Genomic DNA, 4,450 nt, shown 5'->3' on the forward strand with positions numbered 1-4,450 from the left:
TCTGTTTGTGGGGATGAAGCCTTTGTTGCCCCTGTTTTTAAATTTCATGCACTTATGAACTGTTAGTAACTCTTACTTAATCCGGATGGATGGTCCATCTTTTGCATGGTGAAGTCCGGATTAAGAATTTTGGATAAGTTCTTGCGGCTTATTTTAATTAATATATAAATCTTTTGACTTTTTACCTGTTGTTTTCAAAAATTTGTTAGATATAACATTAACATTGTTGATAGTTTGACAAATAGTTTTAAGTAAAATATTTTTAGGATAAAAGATCCTTATTAAATTCGTTTAGGATAGAATATCCTTAGGGAAAAAATATTAGGAAAGAATATCCTTATATTACAAATATTAGGATAAGACATCTTTAACAGTTAATAGAATTTATATAAGAGAATTCCCTCAAAGGGCAAATTTTAGGAAAAAGTCTCCTTAAGATAGGCAAAATTTTTAGAATTAAAACAATTTTAAGGAAATAATCCTTTTAAACTGAAAGATCCAAATTTATTGCAACAAATATCATACACAAATTAATTAGCAGAGATCATACCAGAAGGTCTAGATAGACCTAAGTTACCAGAAGTATTGAAATCTTGATGATCCTTAAAGGAATAGCTTTAGGATTTGGGATCCTTAGTTTCTTGATCTTCAGAAGGAACTTCGAAAATCTGCTGCAAATAATTCGTAATATTAACTGGGATCAAACCCATTAGGCTGGGGACAATCCCAAATAATATACTGGGGACAAGCCCGTGTAATCTAGGGACAAGCCCGTGTAACCGGGGACAAGCCCGTGTAATCTGGGGACAAGCCCAAATACGGATGTTAACTGGGGACTCGCCCAAACCGGGATTTAGCCCAAACGTGAGATAACGTGAAAACGTTATAAACCGGTGGTATGGTACATCTACCATAAATCGTAGGATCCTCCATATAGCCGGAAACAACGAAATTGTCAGCCACTAAGCGTGTGCTGGTCCCGCTGCCCCAGACTATACATTGGATAGCGTGCGCTACTGGCGATCGTGAGAAAGGTGAAAACCTTTAAACCGTAGGGGATATGACCATTGGGGGTCATATCCAAACGTGGGCTAGGTCAAGAGAAATAAGATAATACCTCAATTGCAAAGGAGAGGTGGCCAACCTCTTGAACATCAAATGAATCATTATAATCCTGCATGGTTATTCAAAACTTGGAAAAAATAAAGTGTTAGAATATATTATCCTTAAATTAACAGTAATAATTCAAAAAGAATAATTGATCAGAAAGATGTTACTGATTTAAGGATCCTAGATCCTTTTTTGGATAATATATCCTCTCGGGATAATGGATCCTGATCAGAAAAAATATTTCTTGAGATGGATGGCATTCCATGCTCTTGGTAACCTGTTGCCTTCCATTGTGAGCAAATGATACGCCCCCTTTCCTGCTTCCGACTCAACTTGATAAGGTCCTTCCCATTTGGGCGCTAGCTTCCCATCAGCCGGATTTGTTATGTTTTGGAAGGCTTTCCTTAACACTAGATCTCCTTCTTGAAATCTTCGGATTCTGATATTTTTGTTGTATGCCCCAGCTACCCTTTGTTGTTAAGCTGCCATTCTGATCTTTGCTAGGTCTCTGAGTTCTTCTATAGTATCCAAGTCTTCAAGAAGGATTTCTACATTGGCTTCAGGATCACGGATGCTCGTTCTCGCAGTGGGAACCACCATTTCTGTGGGAATTACTGCTTCGGATCCAAACACCAATGAAAAGGGTGTTTGACATGTTGCATTCTTTGGAGTTGTCCTGTCTGCCCAAAGAACATAAGGAAGTTCTTCAGCTCATTTTCCCTTCTTGGATCCTAGCTTCTTCTTTAGATTGTTGATGATGATCTTGTTGCTTGACTCTGCTTGATTATTGGCTTGAGGATGAACCGGAGTGGAAGTAATCATTTTGATGCCCCAACTGTCACAAAAGTTAGTTGTTCTATTCCCGATAAACTGGGAACCATTGTCACAAACAATTTCAGCTGGAATACCAAATCTAGTTATAATATTTAGTTTAATAAAATATATTACTTCCCTTTCTCGGACTTGTACAAATGCTTCTGCCTCAATCCATTTGGAGAAGTAGTCAGTCATAGCAAGCATAAAGACTTTTCCACCGGGTGCTTTTGGTAGGTTGCATACAATATCCATACCCCATTTCATGAAAGGCCATGAGGAGGATATAAGGTATAAAGGCTCCGCCTGTGTGATTGCCGCAATCTCCTTCATGAAAATCCTTGAGTACTTCTTGGATCTCAGGATCCTCAATGCATCTCAAATATGGACCTGCAAGAGATTTTCTATATACCATATCATTTAACAAAATATATTGGGATACCTTAAGTTTGAAGGATTTGGGATTTTCTGTCGTTGGAATCTCTCCAGTCTGAATGTAGTTTTTGATAGGATGGATCCATGATCCTTTGTTATTTGAGGATAAAGGATCCCAGAGCACAATTTCTTTATCATTTTTTATCTCTCCAACTTCTTGTTCTCTTATCGCTGGCGAGAGAATGTGGATTATTGGGATTTTCAAATTCTTAGGAATCTTCAGAGATGAGGCTAAGTTTGCCAAGGCGTCTGCCCTAGCGTTTTCTTCCCTCGGTACCTGTGTAATACTAAATATTTTGAAGGATTTTGATAACTCATTCACAATATCTAAATATTTCATTAGTTTCTCACCTTTAACAGCATACGAGCCATTAAAGTGGTTAGTTATCAATAAAGAATCTACATAAACTTGAAGATACCTGATCCTCATGCTTTTGGCTAATTGCAAACCTGCGATCAAAGCCTCAAACTCCGCTTCATTGTTTGTTGCTTGGAACTCACAAGCTATGGACTGTGGTAATATGTCCCCCTGTGGCAATTCAGTAGGATCCCCAATCCTGTTCCTCTCATGTTGGATGCTCCATCAGTGAAGAGTATCCAAGGATCCTTGGTCTTTTCCAGTTGTTGAACCTCCAAGTCAGATTCTTTTTGTAGATCACTAGTGAAATTAGCCACAAAGTCCGCTAGCGCTTGAGATTTTATTGCTGTTCTTGGCTCGTATTGGATATCAAATGCGCTTAACTTCACAGCCCACTTGGCTATTCTACCTGATAATTCTGGTATTCTAAGAACATTCTTCACAGGATAATTAGTTCTCAAAATAATAGGATGAGTTTCAGAATAATGTCTTAGCTTAGTAGAAGCCATAATGAGTGCAAGAATTAATTTTTCTAAATGAGAATACCTGGCTTCCGTATCTAGAAGACTTTTACTTACATAGTAAACGGGATGTTGTTCACCTCCATGATCCTTTACCAAGACGACACTTATTGCATTTCCTGAGACAGCTAAATACAGATACAAGGATTCTCCATCCACTGGCTTCATTAGAGCTAGAGTTGAGGATAAGTAATCCTTTAAGGCTGTAAGAGCAGCCTCATGTTTTTCCATCCACTCAAACTTCTTATTCTTCCTAAGAATGTCATAGAAGTCCTTGCACTTTTCGGAGGATCTTGAGATGAACCTATTGAGAGCGGCTTTTCTTCCTGTGAGCCTTTGGACATCCTTTGCGTTTGCAGGAGATTTCAAATTGAGGATGGCTTCAATCTGCTCGGGGCTTGCTTCAATTCCTCTCTTAGTCACCATATATCCCAGAAACTTTCCAGCCTTAACACCAAAGTGGCATTTTGACGGATTCAATTTCATGTTATACTGGTCGAGGATATTGAATGCTTCCTCGAGGTCTCTAATGTGATCCTCAGATTTCTTCGACTTTACCACCATATCATCTATGTATACCTCCATAGTCTTGCCCAACTGATCCTTGAACATCATGTTGACTAGTCTTTGGTATGTTGCCCCTGCATTTCTTAGTCCAAACGGCATAGCAGTATAACAATATATGCCGATAGGAGTCATGAATGCTGTATCCTCTTGATCAGATGGTTCCATCTGAATTTGTTGGAATCCAGAGGAGGCATCCATAAAGGTAAGCGTTTCATGTCCTGTCGTTGCATCCACCATGGAGTTTATATGTGGTAACGGGAAAGGATCCTTGGGACATGCCTTGTTTAAATCGGTAAAATCGACACACACCCTCCACTTTCCATTCTTTTTTGAAACAACGACCACATTAGCTAGCCATCGAGGATATTGAACCTCTCTGATCATACCAGCCTTAAGAAGTTTTTCAACTTTTTCTTGTATGATCTTGTTCCTCTTAGGAGCGAATTTCCTTCGCTTCTGATGGACGGGTTTAACAGATAAATCAAGGCCGAGTTTATGAGTGATTACCTCTTTTGAAATACCTGTCATGTCCGAGTGCTTGAAGGCAAAAGTAGATCTTCTTCGCCCTAAGAAGGATATTATATCCTCCTCAATCTTACTGGGGATACTGGATCCTAGGAACACCTTTACTTCTGGATCCTCGGGG

Source organism: Bidens hawaiensis, unplaced genomic scaffold (assembly GCF_021521415.1).
Source record: "Bidens hawaiensis isolate Kalapana, Puna unplaced genomic scaffold, B.hawaiensis_p1.1 tig00033588_1, whole genome shotgun sequence".
NCBI classification, from domain to species: domain Eukaryota; kingdom Viridiplantae; phylum Streptophyta; class Magnoliopsida; order Asterales; family Asteraceae; genus Bidens; species Bidens hawaiensis.